General features: G+C 38.9%; 1 long non-coding RNA gene across 4 annotated transcripts; it reads right to left on the bottom strand.

Moving 5' to 3' along the window:
• Nucleotides 1-2390: 2390 nt before the first annotated feature.
• Nucleotides 2391-22217, bottom strand: LOC143174513 (uncharacterized). 4 transcript variants are annotated; one of them, XR_012998565.1, is made up of 4 exons: nt 21968-22217; nt 4588-4738; nt 4343-4483; nt 2391-4265 (listed from the first exon to the last, which is right to left on the bottom strand). It is a non-coding gene; the product is annotated as an uncharacterized LOC143174513 (long non-coding RNA). The 4 variants fall into 4 exon arrangements; XR_012998564.1 differs by having other exon boundaries at nt 2391-2757; nt 2892-4483; XR_012998563.1 differs by having other exon boundaries at nt 2391-4483.
• Nucleotides 22218-22555: the final 338 nt, after the last annotated feature.

Genomic DNA, 22555 nt, shown 5'->3' on the forward strand with positions numbered 1-22555 from the left:
GTGAATGACAGATAGACAGCAACCAGACAGGAAACTGACAGCACGGCGACGGGCTGACAGCTTGCCACTCTGCCGAGCGTTCGCAACATCGAGAATTACCGGCTACCGTACGTGTTGATCCTTGTCCCATTCATCGACAAAAAAATGTGAACGAACCTCCGATTTTGTTCTATGCCGTCGAACGGGATCAATGATCGTAGGAATTCTCGTTCTCAAAGGAACAAGGATCGCTATCAATTACACACCGTGTTATTCATCGCACGCGATCGTTTCGTGGACATTGTTATAATATGAATGTTGGAAAAATCGGTATGGCAATATATTGAAATATTACATTCGTGTTTTACAAACGGGTAGGACTTTGAAAAATATTGAGAAGTTTGAGAAACTGCGTTTTGTCGAATATATATTTGAAGTTTTGCAATTGATGTTTATTTTCATTATTCCAGTGCCACGGACGAAATGTGCATACTTGTTCTTGTTATTATATTATTGATCGCTGTGTCTGCAATTTATAATGTAAAAAGAAGAAATTCATTTGGGGTCAAGGAATGTTTTAGCATACAGTAACTTGTTTTAAAATACAAGCTTATCTTATGTATATTTCAAGATTCAATGAACAACATCAGATTCGTTTTTATGCGCATAAAATTGATTATCACGGTAACAAATAACTTCTTCATTTATAGTATGTAATAAAACAGTTTGTGTAAAGGAGAAGTTGGTAACCTTGAATCGTTTTAATACTTTTATACGTAGGAAACCGAGCAACATTTCATGATCTCGACTCTGTGTATTATTACTTTCCAGGTTTGTTTTTTAAATTTCTTGGAACTCATTTGTAGCTAATTTGGAAAATTGGTCGGCAATTTTGACTTGTAAAATGTTCACGTGCTAGCCTGCAATTATTATTTCAATATCGAGGACGACACAATACGTGTGGTGGAACGACACAATTTTTTGACACAGCCATCGACTTTGTACGATATGAATTACCGGATTCCTACGGGAACGTCATTGGTCCGAATAGGAGCGGCGGTTTCATGAAACTACGGGTTACTGTCAAAAGTAAACCAACGTGAGGTATACTTATGACTACAAATTATGTATAATTCCGACGGCCGTAACAACGTAACAACGGGTCGGTACATAATTATTCAGCGTAATCGCCAAGACTCCGGTGCGCTGCACTACCTTTTCAAATTGCGCTTAAATTACAGTCATATGGCATTTGACGAATATCAGTCACGTATGCCGTGCTAAATGCACGCGCAGATAGGAGCAGACATGTTCGACATATCGTTAAACGTGTAATAGGTCCTGCGTATTTAACAGTTGAAGCGTAAAACCACTAAGAAATGACGAGTTTATGACAAATTGCAATTTTATTCTATATATGTGCAGAATAATCGAAGAATTCATTGTATAATAATATTTAATACGTATTTTATATTTCAATAATAACAAATTCTTGTAGATATTATTACTTAGGGTTTTAATAAAAAGAAATCTTGTACACGTTTGGTCCGCAGTTAATTAAATATAGGTGTGCTCTGAAAAGTTTTGCACGAATTTCTTTCTGTATTTTTTACTTATTATTTCACAGCAATTACGAGACATCCTATATATGCGCATACTGCATACGTACGGAGTATAAAATTCTTTTGCAGATTTCTGGATCGAGACACGACTAATTTAAAGGGAATCTAAAAATATTTCTGTTAGGATCAAGATATTAAATGCATAAGTGCGGCGGGATAATAATATTTGCACAAATAGTTTAAAGTAACTTATGCTAGTTGCCACGGCGACTCGAGTGGAAACAATTAATCAACGTTAACTTTAATGAACGCTTGTAAATTTATTTAATTACATCGAGGCTAAACGTCACACGATTTAATCAGTCCGTGGTCGGGCTCATTAAAATTGTGAGAGAGCGGAAGTGCAAGGAACTCACAAATTGCCGGGAGTGTATGTAAGTCCAGCGTAAGACATGATACAACCATTTTCCTCACTTCGCATTTATTTCGGTGAATGTATATCACATGGAAGATGTGACGTTGCCTAGTATTTCTTTTACGCTTTATTACGACAGTTAATGAAAATGTGCAGTGCGTACACATTAGAGACAATTAAATACTTTTTATTTGATTTGTTCAGTGCAACCAAAGAGATCGTGATTATACATTGAATGACCAACGAAATAAAATATTATTTCTTAATGTATAAAATACAAATAAATATTTCAATTGAAATTATATTAAGAAAAATAAAAACAGAGTACTTTTACTCTTGATAAAATCAAGAACTGACATTAATTTCCTACAATCTAACAAACTTTCAATTTATTTTTACACAAATCTTTTTGTGGTTGTGTTTCAATCCTAGATTGCTAGTAACGCTTAACTAATAAATTACAAGAAAGTTAAGTGCTCGGTATGACGCAGAAATCTGAACGCAAAAATCTTATGAAATGCAAGAAAAAGTGACAGTGTCAATGTTTTATTACGTTCAATACTTTACGGCTGTAATACATGAATAATAATGTATTTACGCAAATCTCCTCTCTCAGATTAATAACAACGTGAACTGTACAAGTGTTTCGAAATAAATTAACGTCAACTTTATTATCATCTTATTCTGTTTAATCATATAAGTTACAGGCTTCCGGATTCTCTTTTTACAAAACGTGTTTTCTTCAGTTTTTCTTCTTCGATAGAAAAACCTCTTGCACTGTAAATATCACTATTAAATAACCTATAGACAAAAACAAATGGTAATCGATTATTCGAGAAATAATACGACATAACAAAAACCGTCTCAGTTACTTAATAAACTTGATGTAAATACTAAATTACATAATGCAATGCTGTCAATTGTTCACTACTAACCACGCAAAGGCAAAAATGTTCGAAAACTGTTGGAATTTGTCGAAATCGGATCTCTAAGTCCTCGTCTAGTGTTCGATGGAAATGACTACTGCATGACAGATCTTTAATTAATAGAACGTATCCTAGGGCAATAATTCAGGCTGCAAAAACGGCGAATGTTATTCAGATTGATTGTCAGGTTGGGAAGCAAGGAAATGAGAGAGAAGGAAGCAGCGAGAAGAAATGCCAGGAGTGTACGGGTAGCGAACAAGAGTCAAAGTGGCCATCTCCCCACCAGGTCCCTATGGTTTCTCCTCTTTTCCCCTGGCGTGCCCAGTTCCACCTCCTCTGCGGGCAGGTGAGCAGCGAGTCCGTCGCGCGGGTTACCATTATGTCTATAGCCTTGAATTAAAATGCCATATAATGACACAGCTAAGCAACCTGTATAATTTATGTCCATAAAAATAAAATCATAATTACAGAGGCACGGACTGCGAAAAGACGGTAATAATATGGCTGCCCGCCGTGCTCGTTGCGTGTTCTGCACGTGTATATCGCGTCAGGCCGTTGCTCGCCGCTGTTATCGTTCTTGTTATTGTTGTTATTGTTATTGTTGCTGTACTATAATAACGATACAGCACGGTGACAGTGACACGTACCGACGACTGTCATTTCGAACGAACGACAGACGGCAATTTTTATTGACTCCTCGCGATGGATGTATCCTTACATGTTTTGTAAATTGAAAACGGAAACTGGTGAAGGATGGATTAGATTGGTATGTAAAATGAAACGTAACACGTCATGCGACCGAATGTGAAATGAACATTTAGTGTCTATCCGATTTATTCGCACTGAAAATTAAGCAGAGAGTCTCTCTTCATCACTTCAAGGAAAATAAGAATTATAGCGAACAGGTTTTCTTCTAAATAATTTTATTGTCTTCCCTACTCGTATACGAGAAAATGATTAAACAGCTTTCGAAGGTATTAAGAACGCATTACCAATCATAAATTACGGTGAAGAAATCTATCGCTATAATTAACATTCGGCATTCTACAAATACTTCAGCAACATCCGAAGTACATTTCACCGCAGATAAATTAACTTAAGCATTTCTTCCCACTCAATTCTGGTAAACAACAACAACACAAATCGTTCTGAAATGTAAACCAAGAAAGATACCCCAGTTATTCACGCGGAGGTTAATAAACCTGCCTCAAAAAACGTAGCACAAAATTACATTCTCAATCCACTGCGCAGTAAAACAAGAAGAAAAAAGAAATCATAACGGAAAAATCATTGAAAAACCGTTGGAAGAAGGGTGAAGCGGAGCGGGGGACGTTTACCGTCAGCTTAACGTCGAGATCTTAAACTCGGGCGCTGAACAACTGCCTGGCCAGGGAAAATTAATAAATGTGCCAGAAAAATTAATGGCGCCGAAAACTCGACTTCGACGACATTAATCTTACCGTGGCAAAGTGGCAACGGGTTTTCCAAGACGGGCGCGCGAGGCTCACCCTCCTCTGCGCGCGCGCGAGCGAGTGCGCAAAAAGAAATCGTTTCAGCTCCGTTTCTCACCGTCCGTTCGTAGTGCAAATCGTCATGAGACTCTGAAACGCGAACGGAAAGGCGATGTGAGATCGCGTTGATGAATGCCTCCATTACACGAACACCGCTAGTTACTCCTCGGAGATAAACCGCCTTCATTACTCACTTTCTGGCGTGACCTTATTCCCCCCTACGGTCTCCTCCTCGCTACACCTCTCTCGCTCGCTCTTCTCCTCTCTTTCCACCTTCCTGTCGCCGATCCTCGCTCCACCGCGCCGCTCGCCACGCCATGTCTTTGTTCCCTTTCTCTCTTGTACCTATTAAGCTAATGTGAATTAATAACAGCAGCTTTTTCTAGTCAACGGCCCGCTTTCTTGCAACAATACCGGTGTTTTAGTACATAATAAATTTTGACCTCGGGGAAATATATAACTGTGACGTGAAAGCGCGAGCCGAGCGAGCCTCGCGCGCGCGCGCGCGCTCACGTCAAGGGGTGGCACACTCTTTAACAGATTGGATCGTTTATCTTCCGGCTCGAAGCCGCATTATGTTAGATACGTATTAATGCGACAATGCAATTATCAGCGGCGGTTAGGGCCAGCGTAGCTCGGTGTTTCTTTTTTCACCGGTTTTTTTCCTTGACCCCCCTCAACCCCTCGTTTCTCTGTCGTTGCTTTTTCATCCCGTGCTGCGCCGCGTCACGGAACGCCGCGATAATTTTTCATCGCTGATTTACGGTATGATTATTAAGGAGCCGAAGCTTTATTAGCGTTCGTTAATGCGAGGTGTGCACGCCGATAAATTTTGCAATAACCGCGATACGATAGTCCGACTTTCTTGCCCGGCAATGAGCGTCGAACGATCGCGCAAGAAATTTTATGGAGCACGCTCGCCGTCGCTACCGGGCAACGCGTTTATGTCGACCGCGCGCGGAAAGTTCTCGCGATTTTTAGTGGATCGTAATAAAGTAATTATTCGAATCGAAACGGTTTTCATTGTACGAGCACGCACGCCTGAACGGCGTAAACGGTTTCCGACCGACGAAGTGTGTACACGTTTGAGCTGTCCCGTTGATGACGCCACGATAAACTTGGAAATTAACGACTGGACTCTTGGAAGCTTTCGATCATTTCAAAGTGATTAAAAAATTATATGTTACAACTGTGTTGTTATCGAAAAGTAAATTGAAATTATACGTTAATGATACTTCGACCAACTTCAAATTATCGATGGGGAATATATTTAACAGTTTGTCAAGTATAAAAACAGGGGTAGACACTTACTGTTATCTGTGAACGAATAAAAATAAAACGTAATACCGAGAAAGATAGCGATGCATTAAATATTACTTATTGGGTGCATTCTAAATTCGTAAACATTAATCAGCATCGTGTGAATAAATGTTGAGCAATTACATTTAATGGGTCACGTTACGCGACTAATAAAACCAGTGCGCACTTAATTGGATATTAAATTAATGGCCGATACGTGCGAATCAAACAAAACAATGTGAATCCGGCGAGGAGGGAAACCATAATTTATAGGTTGTCAAACGGCAACGAGCTTCCTTATAAAAAGTTAAATACTTCGAGCGCAAAGATTGATTCCTATAAATCAATTTGCATCGTCTGCATTCAATGGAATTTCTGTTTGCCGCATGAAAATTACCGCATTACCGCAGTAATGATAACATCATTTATCTCCTTCTCGATGGAAATTTTCCTTTCAATTGATTGTAAAATATTCCAGATTTATCGTCGATTATATTCGATGTTACCATTTAATCAGCACATTTTTCAAATTTAACAATAAGAAAGAGTGGTATATAAAAGTTTCCAATCTTTTCTAAACGTCACCCTGGTTCTCGCTCTTAAATCATTACCTTCTACAGAGATAAGATCGCAGAGAGTGATTTCTCAGTAACGATAGATCAAGGAATAACGCACCGGTGTCGTAGTGACTTGTCCGCAGAGAAACATTTATCGTGATATGTTGCAATAGCCTGTTCGTGGAACGAACGTTTAACGCGGCGGATCACGCTTATTCATTTTCATGCGTCCGTGCGTTAACGCGGTTTACATTAGTAACAATGTGACGGTAGTAACAGCTGCCTCTGAACAAAGACGTCTCTTCCTGTTCTCGCGAATCCTCGGCGCGACGCTCTTTTCCCGTGGTTCTATACCGTTGGTTACTGCATCCGATATTCCAAGCACGTCCGCAAAACGGCAAAACAACGAAAAAAGAGGAAAAAGAGATACAAAACACAGGGGAATACGTTTCCCGCATATGCGTCTCGCGTGTACTCGCTGGATTCATTTTGGCCGGGACATTCCGCTGTCAGCGCGGCGTTATCGCGCATCGCCGGCCAGTAAAACGTTTCGGCCGTGCGCCGATAAACCATGAATCCGCAATTTACAGGAAACGTGAGTGATTCGTTTGTGCGCCTGCACGTACCGCTGCAACACGCGTCTAACGGGTACGCACACATCGTATGGAAACGTACACTCGGTTACACGGTTTTCTCTCGCTGTCGGACGTTCCACCGGGCCGTGATCCTTCGATGTAACAATTAAGGGCCATTTAACGGCTGAAACTTCTAACAGTTATATTTTTTTGCCGACGGTCATCCCTGCGTGCCCGTTTGATGCGTGTGCAGGCAAGTTTTTGAACCGGACCGAAAAATTTACTAACGTCTCACCGAAAAATGAACTTACCACTATCGATCTCTATTAAATTTATATTACTTTCGAAATGTCCGTAAGTAAAAGCAACAGTTAATGAATTTTGATTGCGTATTTTCATTGAAACGACCACTTGAAGTTAACATACTTAAAATAATCTTTTTTTTATCCCAAATACTACAATATAATGTTTAATAATTTCACTGCATTTTAGTTTTTAAATTAAGGAGCAGTCTTTTGCGATGAAGAACCATATTCTGTATGAGTGATTAAGTAAATAATCTACTAGAAATATACCGTTGAACACAGTAAAAAGAGTTCTCTGAAAAACGAGGATGGACGAACATGGGCGAACCTAAACGAATTTGGGCAAACATGACCGAACATGGGCGAATCTGAACGAATCTGGGCGAGCATGGACAAGTACAAGCAAACCCAAATGAACATGGGCTATTTCTATTATTATCAACTGTTCCACAAAATTTCATGCCCGCCAAATAAACAACTCCCGTTCCATTTAAGAATTCATACTAAAGACTACATTCACAATAGTTTAAATAAAAAATAACCTATTCCACTACTACATCCGTCCCACCGCACAGAAGCATTGCGCGATGAATCAACGTTGCAGAAGTTTTCCTACGGCTGATTAACAGTTCCCCCATTGTCCACGCTTCAATGGAGAATTAACGTCGAAGCAACGTTCAATTTTGATCTTTTCATTGAGCGTTGGCCTCGGCGTCAAACGCGGATAGACCGGCCCGGCCGGCTGGTTTGAAATGAAATAAACTAACCGTCGCTTTCCTGACGACAGGCGATACATCACTGTGACCAATTCACAATGGGGCATTACTCCCCGGGAGTGAGACAATAGCTATCTCCGGGGCTATATAAACGTGTATGTACGGTGGTTATTATTCGGACGCGCACACGTGTCACCGCCAACGGCGACAAGTAGCGCCATTGGTGCTGTCCTCCTGCTCGAACCACTCGGGCCCCGTTGAACGTGGGTTTCGGAGTAGCCGTTTGCGGAAGCGCCGCGACGCGCGGCGCTTCACTCAATTACCGTGCCCGTTTAATACGCTCGCGCCGCGCTGATTCACGAGTGAACGAAGCTCCCTTTCCTCTTCAGCCCCCGTGTCGTCTTCCGTGATAGCTTAGAAAACGTGTTTCTCTCTCGCGTGTCCATTTCGCCCGCCATCCGGCCTTTAAATAGGATTTTTTAGACGCGCTGTCTATGTCTCGTTTATCTTACCAATTAAATCACCCGGTAATTACGACAGGTGTAATTATTCGAGGTGACGGGGAGATGCGATATAAATATTGATCGAGCGATACACGCGATTGATTCAATGTCGTTACAAGAAGTAACTAAGTGGGTCGTCACTTTTTGCAACCGTTCGTTCCAGTTCCGTGTTGATTACCGCGAAGATGGGCAAATACAACGCGGGGATCGAAAGTTGGATTTAGGCTTTCTTGTTTCTTTGTTCGAGAGGATGGCGAATGGCGTGAAAGTTGATGGCGTTGCGTCGCAAAGCCGTTGCACAGTGTGACTAGCTACGTGGCGAACGATTTTGACGTCTGAGATAAGTCATGGCAACAGAGTTTCTCTCGAAAGATCAGGATACCAGGAAGTATCTGTTTCTTTTTATTCGTAGAAGATAATTCTCGGGAACATTTGACAGGTATTTTCTTTTGCCGGCCATCTTGGTGGGCCGAGAGTAACTCTCAAATGAAGATTGGAATTGTATGTACGTTTTTGGATATTTTGTCTTTTACATATAATTATCAGACATAATTACAATGCTAATAGCTCTGAATTTTATATTTTCAATCGTCAATTACGATTTTTTCTCTGTTTCCACCTGTTCAATGCGAGCAATGTCCAACGAAAGAATATACATGTAAAGCATCCTTTCAAGATCATGTTCCATGTGAATCCCATCAGAATCGGGATGTGCTGGTTCAGTACATTCCCTGTCAAGCTTTTCGGGGTTAATATCCGTCCCGCTGGGGCAGAGGAAAAATAGAAAATTCGCATGTCCGCTGCGTCTGATTTGCGGAGGGGAAGTCAGAGGAGAGGCTCTGTGTCTCTATTTAGGTATGTAATAAAACAGGCGGGACCCGAGCATACAACGAAAATGACATCGACACGAAAAACTCGTTGACGGGGGCCCTAGCCTCATCGCGCCTCGTGTCGCGCAATAAATTAATGGCCGGTCATCATTGCGCTCATACACGGTTGTACAGAGATGCGGACACATCGTAACGCATCATTTGTCTTCTCATTATAAATGTGAGCCACCGCTCTACCACGCCGTGACAGTGGTACGAAATAAATTGCCATCCGTTACGTTTGTACTTTCGTTTTATATTTAAAATGGCTACACGCCGAGGGCTCGTGCGACCCTGCCACCCGGAGACAAATTGCGCATTTGCATAATGCCGTTATTTATTAATGATTGCGATACAGCCACTCCTGATGCTACATAAATACCCACCTGCGGCGTCGGCCAATCGACAACCTTCTAATTCGACATCCGATTGCCGCTACGTATCGGACAATTTATATACGTTTCGTCCCTGGTATCATTTCGAGCGTTAAAATGCGCCGGTTTTGCATTTACCGTGCGTCGCGCCGTTTCCGCGCCTTTCCTTTCCTCGCAAAAATAAAGGAACGGACGTCTAGTATCTGTTGGGCCGGTGGAGGTTAAAAATTGCTTCATTGAAGAAACTGGAATGACGATCGGAGGAAAAAATTATTTCCGAAGCATATTTCTTTCTGGAATCGTTTATTTCTATAGTTACACTCAATATAGAAGAGTATAGTTTTGAAACTATACTCTAATATCCTATTTTAACATTTTAATATATGAAGCATTCAATACAAATTATTTATATGTTATACAAAAAGAATATACAAATCTTATTAAATAAAAATATACAATTACATTGCTTAAGCTCATCGTTGCATTTATGAAAACATTAAATAATGGAAAGATAGATTTTGGGACACCACTCGCCTGTTTCCTGTGCAACTCCATCCAATGTAATTTACAGGTTAGGCTCAGTTCATTTCATTTTTTACAATCTTTCATTTACTTCAGACACTTCCAACAAATTAGATAACGATCTACGTATCTACATCAAAGTTTCGACGCAAAAGGAATGATCGAAGCGCTTCCTTTCGCGTCTGAGCCAAGTTAGACGCATTTACATGAACCGTTATACTGATTCATCAACAACCGTACGTTTCATACATTAATCAAATGCGTTTCGTTACATGTGAGATCCACCTCCATTAACATGTTCAAACTTCTTCTGTCGTTGGTAATTAAAACATTTATCTACAACTTCATTTCAGACCCGCCTGAAAAAGACGGGAGCAGCGGCCGGTATTAATATGATTTATTAAAACACTTGCTGGCGGTTCTACAGGTTACTGACATGTTTCTGTGAAGAAGATGATTTTTATGTATGAAATTCCGTATTACCCGGCCGGTTATAATAGTCTGGCATACCGGATGTAGCATTACCCCGTGCGCTTTACAAATACTTCATTCGCGTTGCAATTATGTAAACATATGCGGTTGCTCCAGGGGCGGAGAGAATAAATATTTTACAAGACATATCTGACGTGTTGAATTCAGATAATAACATACCACTCGCGGGCTCCTATCGTTTTATATAGAATCTCAGACTGTATCTTATACATTAACGGGGAATCATCGAGCAATTAGTTCAGGCAGTCAACGGAATCAGATGATAGAATCAAAACCCCTCGGGAACGCGACTACTTGTTACCGACTTAACGTCGGCGCGAGAAATATAGCTGAATATGTAGTCGGCCCGCTCGAGATTCACTTGGATATAGTTAACACGGCCTCAAATGTGTTAGCGTAACGACGTGTCATTAAGGACCGCTATCCATTACGCGCAACGGATGTTCCGCGAACGTTATGACAACCAATGAATACTCGTCTCGTCGATATATCCCGTAATGCTATATCATTATTTGGAAATGAAAGTTTAGGTTTCAGTTATTCGTTGAACAGCCATTGCGAACGTTCGCGGAAAGGATCCTCATGGAAAGGTCATTTCCAATGAAACGGATGCTTGTTCCGTGTAATCACACGTTTCGGTGCGAGCGTAGGAAACGATGGAAACTACCATGTAACGAAATGTTAATATAATACCATGATGTTTGCGCAATATTATTTTGTGCGAAACAGTCAAAATATGATTTTTAACGAAATTCTGTTTAATATTCGAATTCGATTATCCTTCGCGAACTTCTGCGGAATCGTTAAATGACATACGCGTTTTTCGTTTTCTTGAAAGAGGAAAATGTAAGTAGCGTTATAGTTAGCTTTACCTTGAATCGTGTTCTACTTTATAGAATATTTTTAAAAAACACAAAAGATACGTGGTTGCAGGATAAGGAGTGTTGCGCCACAGCGGTTTGCGCAGAATGCGCGTAGACATATAAATATGTTCGCGAAATGTATATGCTGCTTGATCTTTCGTCGATCATTAATTAAAATGAACTTACTAAATTAATTACCGCGCGCATTCTTGCATGGTAGCTAATAGTAATCGGCCAAGTTGTTACACACGCTATCGTGACACGATACGTTCGCAATTCTCCGACCTACATTTCACGCCAGATAGATATTTTTCGCGTTCGTATGCGTCCGCATTGAAAATAAGCGACCACGCAAGCCGGTGAAATATTTATGGCAACAATATTGTAAGATTAGATTTATAATCTAAGATTTCCGTTGTGTATAATGGCTCGATTAAAGTTGTGCGAGTATCTGTTCCACGAGTGCATCCTGTATGCATGCGCCGACGTGCATATTATCCCACAATGCAGATTAGTTGTTGCCAGGAGTTTAACGCTAACTTCGTATATGCGATAATCCCGGGCTTATACTGGATCCACGTATGATAGTGTTACATTACGGTACTTGCAGAAAGATGCTAATATCATTTGATTTATAAATATTTATGCCAGTATTTTATTACCCAATACAGACGATAATAGTGTAAGGGTAAGAACAATGCAAGAGAACGGACGTTTAAAAAGTATATCGCGTGAACCGAAGGCATTTAAAATACAAATTATAATTAGATTGCGGAAATTTATGGGAGCATGTACCTTTATAGAGAATTCCAAAGATTCGATGGTTTATTTTGGAAGCTTGAAAGAGATAGAGAAATAACTTTGCTCCTGTATTTACATTTTATTTCAATTCAATACGTTGCGCCTATAGGTACTTCGAAGTTGAGAGAATTCCAATGTTTGAAACGTAAATATTTGATCACGCCATTTGTTGACGTTTTGTTCGCGAAAATATGTACGTTAGAAAATGGAGCACGCGTTCAGAATAGAAAATAAATATACAACGCAGGAATGAATATACAATACCAGTCCGTAGTGGTGGGCAATTTATAAATTATTTATTAGCGTTGTGAAAGTGTTTAAATATTCTTAAAAATTATATTAAAATTTCATCCAATATTTCTTATATCTTTTCATTTGGTAACTATGCGATACCCGCCGATTTATTAATTTTCACTAAAAGTTATGGGATCCTGTAATATGTACTCTCGATAGTTTAATAATTAATATTCCAAAATGGTAAGGGAAAGTTAATACACGTCGTTGCTGCAGTTACAAAAATCATGTATCAATGGATACATAATTAACACAATTTAGATTTTTTAATTTGAAACATTCAAACAGCTGAAATTGTAAAATTACAGTTGCAGTGCAGTATGATTCAGTACAAAGAATAGATTAATATTATCGTATAAATTTGATGACTTTTATCTCACAGTTAAATCATATTTCTTACTTAATTACATCGCTGAGATCAAATCCGTTGAGGAAGTCAATGATTAATAGCGGTTAATAACTAGCTGTCTCGAAATTTATTCATAATTCTTCTTACGATTCCGTGCTATAAATATAAGATGACCTATTTATATATTATATATATATATATATATATATATATATACATACATGTATAAATATAGTTTCAGTGCGGCAAGTAACTAGAGTGCTTAATGAAAATTTCCAATGGCGGAGGAGAGGGAAAGAGACGAAGAGGAAAATGAGTTATTACCAGTCGGACAGTAGTATCATTATGAATCATGTAATACAAGGCAAGCTATCTTTTCAGATTTAATAGAGTGTAAAATATCAGTTACAACGTGCGAGGTACAACAATGCAAAATAATAATAACAAAATAATGAGATGTGGTGATACCGGTTGCATGTAAAAACGGTACGTACCGGTCATACGTTATTATTTTCATGCGTTCCACCTTTGCATATTGGTAATTAAGATTCCGATTTAGACTTTCGAATCAGTTCCACTTGAATAATAAATTTAAAATCACTGTAAATTTATGATCTTCTCGATCGAATGAATTCTTACATTGAAATATTTATGTTCAATTTCTAAAATGTTGCTGTTAGTTTTCGATTTCGTCAATTCAACTTCTAAAAATATATAGTATCGATAAATACTTAAGCAAACTGCTCATTTCTATACTAGTAACGTATGTGTAATAGAAATTAGTGATTTCATCATTCAAATTTTTTACCTTTGTTCGTTATAAATATTTTCTTTTCATATTGCTTTCACAAGATACACCATAAAAATTTAATTGTTGTAACACGATTTGAGAATTGGAAATTTGTAATGTTGTAAATGTCGATACTTTTCAAAATGTTACAGAAATGTTGTGACTTGATACATTTGTGTACTATGCTTTTTTTATTTTGAAACATTATTTTCTTTAATGCACGGAATATAAAAACAAACGCTTAAACGGAAAAGTCTAATTTTCATCGATTAAGCTGGTTTCCGAGTGTTTTATTTATCAGTATCAAACAGTTATATTAAATGATTTAATATCCTCCTCATATTCAATTATTCCTTCGTAATTGCTTTATGCGCGTTATAACGATACCGTTTTCAATCCGTGCATGAGGAGGCTAACATGAACAATTATTTTAATGAGATGAATAATTACTTGATCGCGTAGACGTCATTGACGTTACTACTTAATTAGAATTATACAAGCTGATTTAAAGTGAGTCCTGTACTGTTTAAGAACCGATGAAAGACACGCTAATTAAAATACATGGGAAGCCAAATAAATGAAGAAATCATTATATAATTACAAAATATATTATACTACTGTACAAATCACATGATATTTCATTGATTATAAATTTTACACACTATTAAATACTTTTATTATGATTCAAAATCGCTTCTTTACTTTCAAACATTTGAAACTCATCAATCGATTAAACAAACGGACAACAGTATAGCAAATTTAATAAATCACATATATATAAATTTAACACACGTTTCTGTTTCCAAAATACGATTTAACAATATTACTCAAAATGATTTTGATAGAAAGACAGATGAACGTTAAGAAAGCCCGATCACTCATCGTCAAGAAGGAAATTTCATCAAGTTAAATAATAACGCGCGCAAACGAGAAACAAGATTAATTTATCACGTAACTGCGTCGAGTTATTACGCAGTCTTCATGTTGAGACCGTTGACGCCGCGTGACGGGCCGAGATCGGCAATGAGTGATTGAAAAGAATTTTTCGCCGACGTCAAACATTTATTTCGTATGCGCCGGGCATGATAATTAATTGCTCCAATCGGAACGCGTTAAGAGACCGCGCACTATCGAGCCGCTTATTAAGTATGCATCGTCCGACGTTCCCCTCTAAAGGAAATGTGGACCCTTGCACGGTAACGATTGCCAACGCTGCAGAACTGCTGGATTGCATGTACTGAAAGGTTACCGGTAATAAAATACTCCGTGTCTAAAGGCTATTAATGTCTCAGGGCAACGCCAACCATCGTTTCCATCGACACTTTATTCCTATGCGCACTCACGTCAAAGAGCTGAGGGCCTTTCTACCGGGGCTCTCGCAGCGATACAGTCCGATCAAAATTAAGTGGTCGACCAAGGTCATTTAGTTCCCAACCATGCCGCGACATTTAATTGCCTGGATGGTTCGCACGTTGTTTCCCCCCGGACAACTTATACCGTTTATCCCAAAGCGTCTTTTCTTAGAAAACTCTTGTCCACTATAAAAGAATGCACACGAAACTACACGAACGTAAAATCACTGTAGATCCGCAATGATTTCTACTTCTATCGAATACTAATTCTTTTATCTATCCTGGAAGCACAGTACGTGTCTACGAGGCGTTTCGTAGCATTCTGAATGTACTGGCTTTCTTGTCACACGAAAAAATAATCTATAAAAAACTCAAAAACTCGTTATAAGCTTCAAAATATTTTACAACCGTATCAAGACTGCAACTTATGCAATTGGCGATGACGTGAAATTACGTCATCGGCCGGCAACGTGTTAAAAACGTCGCCAGTCGACGAGCAGCGAAGAAATCTCATGCACTGCAAGACCTGGAGAACCAGGTGGCGGCGAACACCTTTCCGCGGTCGTGTTAAGCCTTCACGTGTCGCGTAAAGTTCGCGCGGCGATTCATAAAGCCGAACGGAGGTTCGCCGCGGAGGAAAACAATTTCCGGCAAAACAGGGAATTAAGTACTTATCTTTACGAGCGACCGCGCAATTTTCTGAAAGAAGATACGCCCCGACGCGGCCACCCTGGGCGCGGTGCGCAACCACCGCGCTCCCAGAAAAATATATCGCGGCCCCGATACCATGGTTCAAGCCGCGGCAACGCGTCCGCAGTTTGTTGACTGAAGTTTTCCATTTCAGTGCCAGACGGCGGGATCGCGTTTCCCCTGTTTAACACTGTGCGCTCAAGAGATGATTGTCGGTTACCACTTAATTTGATACAGGAGAATCATAGAGACTTATATATAATATTGAGCTTTCTTTAATGCGTCGATAAATGGAATATTGAAATGGAATAGCTTTGTTTCTTAGCTTATGTATGTTTTTTCGTTAGTTTCGGAGAGTGTTTATACCTCTTCGGAAATTGTTGAATATTTCTAGGGAAAAACTTTTCAACGCAAAGTGTTAGTATCTAAAAATGTGAGTCTGCCGGTTTGCGGGGCCGAATCGAGTTAATCAAGTACTGCAGGAACAATAACATCTTCCTTTCGTAAACCTACAATTTTGATGTATGCTGTTTCATACAATGAATAATTCGAGAGGAACTTCAAGTCGTCATGTTAGGTGAGTCACTCTGTATATTATTATACTACAACCGCAAATCGGTGTCACTTCATCTCCTAACGACGTGGGAATTTCTCTGGCATTAAACTGACATGAAAGAAAAGACATGTGGTACTTAACACGTCAAGTTTGATGGTTAACTATTACTGCGCGCTGGGGCAAACATTGTTGCTACATAGCTTTCCATATTTATAATTCCGTTCAAAAATATTTGATCGCTTATTCCATGGGAAATAGTGTTTGCTTTCCTAGTGAAAAAGATATGATTAAACGGTCGAATTGTTATATAGTTAAAGTCAACATATGTAACCGAATACAAGTGAGGAATTATATTATATTTTTATAAAATAATGAAAAATAATGAACTGTGCCGTCTTTCATTCTTTCATTATTTATTATCTAGTACATGTAGACTGCAATTAGTATAAATGATCAAACAGTTTTTATTAACGAACAAGGAAATGTATCTTCGTCCATGTCGATGCATTATTTAATTATAAAATTAATTCTAGTTTGAAGTACTTTTGTTCAGAAACTGGGTTTTATTTATTATAGAGTCGACATCCGTCAACACTACAATTATATATCCTGTACTTTGTCAGGATTTTAATTATATTCTGCATTCAGAAGAGAATATGAAAAAATTCCAAGTCTCTTATTTCTTATATAAGATTTCATTTTTTTAAAATAAAAATATTCTGACATGATAGTTGTTGCATTTTCAGTGTGCTTTTTGATTTAAAATACATTATAAGTGTACAGTTAATGAGTTCTCGTATGTAATATTTTTTTAAAAATTTGCCAGAAAATGTCATGCATATATACATAAGCATTACAATATAGTTAATGGTTAAAAATACTATTAGCGACATTCGACGGTAATATACTGTAACTAATAACTTCAAAAATAATTATTACGAGCAGTTACAACAAGTAGAAACAGCAATTACTGCACAGACATTTTAATCAGACCTAATCAAAGTTGTCACAGATCCACTGAAATTGACGCTTCGTATAGAAACCAGTACTGTGGTTTTTCAATTTATTGTTCCACGTAGATTCAATTCGATCAAATCAGGCGTACAAAATTTAATGAATGTTTTATCAGTAGTAACACATGTGTTACAGTTTAAAATATTTCACATTTTCAAATGTTCAATACGAACGAAATTAGATAAACATGTCGGGATAAAGCAAAATACGCAGTATAACGTCTCACTTTATGCCATCGACATGTAAAGGAGATACTTTGCGGCTATAATTTTACATTAATCCATTAGTCAGTTACAAAGTCGCATGTCAGCAAACGCAATGGCCATTATATCCTATTAATAGGCCATTACATAGACACACTTGGAGTTCATGAACGTGATTAATGGAGAGAAATGAACGCTCGGCTAACCATGCATCGATCCTCCTATGTAATACTCCTGTTATTGCATTAACAAATGCCTATTATTTATTGTCTTCTATAATCGATTCACTATTAAGTATGAATAGTTCCTATTGTATGGTATGAACTATGGAGGCCTTTACATTCGATTATTTCTTACAAATACAGCAAATTATTTCTGCACGTTTAATAAAACGATTAGCCACATCATTCCTGTATAAAATTATTATATAATTAAACAGCTAAACAATTCCTATAATGACATAAAGTAGAAACTGCCCTATCAAATAATTAATAATCGAAATAATAAAACACAGCCATAGACAATAATAAACATTATATAATCAACTCTACAAAACATCAAAAACAGAAGCACGATAAAACATTACAATGAACTCGCTCAATCTATCTACAAAACGTACACCACGCCAGGCCAACAATTTCCAAATTCCTAGCAAAAATAGACAAGTCGCACAAGCGAAAACCCAATGGGAACGCGACGTGGAACAACTTTCCGCTATCGTGGCGCGTCACGGAGGCTAATTCGCACGCAAGAAGGCCGGCCTGTCCGGCGCTAAATCGGATCCGAAGTCGGACGACACTTGGATTTTCATTGATCGGGCCGGGCACGGGTACAAATCGAGTCGCGCGGGGCGGCACGCAACGCCAGAAACGATTAGCCCGATACGCGGCCGGGTTTTACACGATACATAAACCTGAAACCGTTCGAGAATAAAAACCCGTGGACTGTAGGTACGTTAGGCCGGGACCAAAGCGGATACGCGGGACGCGCGCGTTGCACAAACCAGTTGGCCGGAATAAACGTAGTTGACCATAGGGTCTGGCGCGCGGCCAGATCGCCTATCCGCGTAAGCATTCGTCTTTTCATCGCGACGCGCCACGACTGAACCGAACAGATTGATGCGCGGCTTAAAACACGCCGGCGAATAATCCGGATGATTTGGATGCCCCTAATGTGCGGCATGATTGAAATTTTCACGACCCAGATCGCTGCCAAACTGCCGCCGGCACACCGTTGTTTCGCTCGTTGTGTTATCGCCGAGTGATACGCAGCGGTCAAAAATAATGCACTGACAGTTCGTACGCGCAGCGTTGAATGAACAGAATGCGCCTCGTTCGCCGTGAAAACTACACCGGCGTGCGCTACTGTGTACTTAGAGAGCTTAGAAGTAGAACACTGTAAGCCACATTTTCCTTTTAAATGTTTGAAGAGGTTTCTATCGTTGAAACGTACGGTTAATAGAGAAATTATGTTGCTACGTGAGTAGTTAAGATTTAATTCCACAGATAGCAGAAAGTTGATCAGCTGAAAGTTTTAACGATGAAAACTGTTTTAATAATATATAATGGATTAATTTGAATGTATTTGTGTGTAACTAATAATTGATCAATTTTCAATTTGAGTCTCGATTTGGATCAACATTTGGGTCTTGTGGTAAAAGGTATTTCGAATGAAAAAATTGTATTGTATTTTTTATTATTTCTTTTGGATAAAAAGGTTTAAAGAAGAAGATGGATTTTATGTAGTCAGCTTTTTTTTCATGTAGAATCTAATGTGAAATATCTACTTAATCTTCGACGTTAATGCAACTCTTAAACGCCATACAGAAATTTATCATAGATTTTTGTAATTTAAAAGCTTACAATCGAAATCTAAATCGTAAATGATTACATTGACTATTATAAGAAGGCTATACGTCAAACTGTCTTATTTATTGTACAATGAGCAGCAGCCATCTTATCGTCTGCCATACGCGTAATTTATGATGAACAATATATCATGCATCAAAGGCGGAAATACACAATAACAGTGTATTGAAGATATTTGAACGTCAAGGATAACCCCATCGACATACTGACATCATCATTCTATCAGAAGAAGAAATAAGTGCTACAAAAATACCAAATTCAAAATTTAGAAATAAAATATTTTAAAGAGTATCGCCGTTTACAGTTGAACATTATGAGTGTTTTCTCCATTGGAAATATACCACATAAAATAAAAATAAACCACCGTTTGTAGGTAAAGGAAAAATACAATTAGATTTTCTGAGTGATATGCAGGAGAACGTGACTTTTAGCACAAGGCAACGTTTCGCAACGTTTTTTACATGCTTCTGCGATTTACTACGGTGTAGAGAGTTCATACAAATGGTGATTCATTATGTTCCAATCGTTATACGCGTATATAAATTACAATTTCACAGATTGATTCACGTTCGATCAATTAGTGTTATTTAATGAGCTCTAACGACAGCACATTTCGCCACAATAACGATAAGTTAGACATATAGCTGAATAAAGAGCCTGAGGGAAAGGAACCTAACGGAAGGCAGAGTCAAGGATTCCTTAACTTCGGAGGTAATGTTAGATAGCTAAGAATCAAATGTTTACTGAACAGATCCGTTAAATGCTCGCGAATTATCCCCGCCGCTTCTTGGTTTGCAGCCAACTCTTTAGCTAAATGCACTCGGCGCACGATGTTAGCAACTCTGAATCACCGATCCAATGTTTAAAAAAATAAAACTTTTGTAATTTTTTATTTCGTCTCCATTAGAGATTTGTCCAACGCTTTCATCGCTTCATTCGATTTCAAAGGTTTCTAAACGACCTCTATGAAAGTGATTCGAAAATAGAATTAAAAGAAATTTTTACAAAAGGTAACGAACAGTTATTACACATGACGCATTTAATCTTCAATAGAATTTCCTTTAATAAAAGTGACAGATAGATTCTTCCTACTCCGGAAATGTTATTCAAAAGAATTTTATTTTAAGAGTATATGGCAATTAAAGAATGCTTATCATATCTTATATAACTCCATGTTAAAATACTTCAACTTATTATTTCCGAAATGTAAAGTGAAAAATTTATTTCACCGAAAACATCTGCGTATTGTCGTGTATGGTACCATTTCGGTAAAAGCGGGAGTGACATTTTTTAAGGATGCGAGCCAGCTCTGTATCGCGATAAATAGATTTCCCGAGTAACTACAGTGGCCTCGACGAAACGTTTTCAGGCACCCCATAAATTCTAATTTAAAATCAGTGTCGCAACAAAAGGCCCTCAAGCCCGCCGCACCATTTCTCAGAGTGTTCCTCGCATAGCTCATTCGTTTTATCGTCTTGAACGGCACGAGCGTCACTCTGACACAGTGATAAACAGCCGCTTCTGTCGTAAGTCAAGTCACCGTAAAATCTTGGGCATTACTTGTCGCGGTGTTTACTAAGTCAGGATGACTTGACAAGGTGAATATAGTCAGCGCTAGATCTTCACCGCTTGGTCTGCTTATTCGGCATCTACCGATATTTATCATTGTTCCAGCCGCGCGATAAAAAAGATTCTACGTTTACGACATTCATACGCAACATTTGTGCCATTGTGCACTATTATAGTCAATTTTACCTGAAATACACGGCAGTAATGCATAAATACATTACATTATCTTATGCAAATTTGAAAATGAACTTTGTACCCTTCGCGAACTAGTTTTTATGCACTTTGGTACACTAATATTTAAACAGATTTTGTTAGCCAGGCTCTAGGTTTCCGCTTTTTTATGCGATAAACGCGTGTCTTAATTAAATTTTTGAATTCAAGTTAAATCCTAAAGATTAATCTAAAATCGAAAATGCTCTAACAGAAGTTACGTAACTTGCTTTACTAAACAGCAAGCATGCGACTACCTATTATTTCAGCTTGAACAAATGTCTTTTTTGATGAATGGTCGTGTGTAATACGTGCAACGTTAAATTCACATTTAGGCCGAAGGTTGTTGCTTTGTGCCATTTCTATTTTTGCTCAAGATAAGCGCATTTTTCAAAGTACAAAGTGGCGATTACATGGAAATATATTCCGTCGAAGTCGTATCCAGTATTGCGATACTGTACACAATTAAAGGAACGCGATAGAATCTTGATTATCCGGGAACCATCTAAATTCTCGGTTTTTGCGTTCCTTTAATCTCACAAAAAAAAAAAATAATGAACACAATATCTGCCGTGATTCAAGGGAAATCGGCGTGTAACACTTTACCGGAGCCAGTATAGAACAATCAACGCGATCATAACGACACAACAACCGAACCGAATCGTTAAGTCATTCACCAACGTACCAGGAAAAAACATTATGCTCCGAGTTCCAACCGTCTAGCGTACAGATTAAAATTCTCGGTGTTGGTTCCGATGAACGATTTCAACGAAGAACCATAAAAATCGGCGTGTCTCACTTACCGAATCGTTCCCGGTCGGTCCTACAAACGGCCCGGCGCCGTAAAGTTGCTCAAGTGCATAGCTCCGATGAAACCGCGGCGTTCGCGTATGCAACACTCGGCTAAGGTTAATCCGACGGTAACGTCGTGACGGCCGAGCTAATGGTACGCACGACGTCGCCGACATTTTCAGCCAACCAGTCGTCGGGCATTCGTTGTGTCTAACGACAAGAAGAAGGGAAGGCGCGCGTTGACGCTATCGCGGGTAGCTTGAGTGATGAAGTGAGTGCAGAGTGAGGCCTATTTTTGTGCTCACCGACAAACAGCCTCGTAGATCTCGTGACACATCGTTAGAATGCCACGAAAATACCCTCCACGCGGACGAAAAGTGCTGCGGGATATCCAGACACCGGCCACTACAATTTATTCCGAGAAATTGTCGGCTGTTCCTCTTCGTGCAAGCCATGATATGCTCCCGTCGCGCATTCGGAAATGATGCTACACGCCTTTTTGTACGCACAGCGTATTTCGTATGCCTTATCGAGCGATTGCGCCATGCGAAATATAGTTCCGGGCAAAAGTATCAGGATACCGTGATTGTTAATGTTAG

Source organism: Nomia melanderi, chromosome 5, assembly GCF_051020985.1.
Source record: "Nomia melanderi isolate GNS246 chromosome 5, iyNomMela1, whole genome shotgun sequence".
In the NCBI taxonomy this organism is placed as follows: domain Eukaryota; kingdom Metazoa; phylum Arthropoda; class Insecta; order Hymenoptera; family Halictidae; genus Nomia; species Nomia melanderi.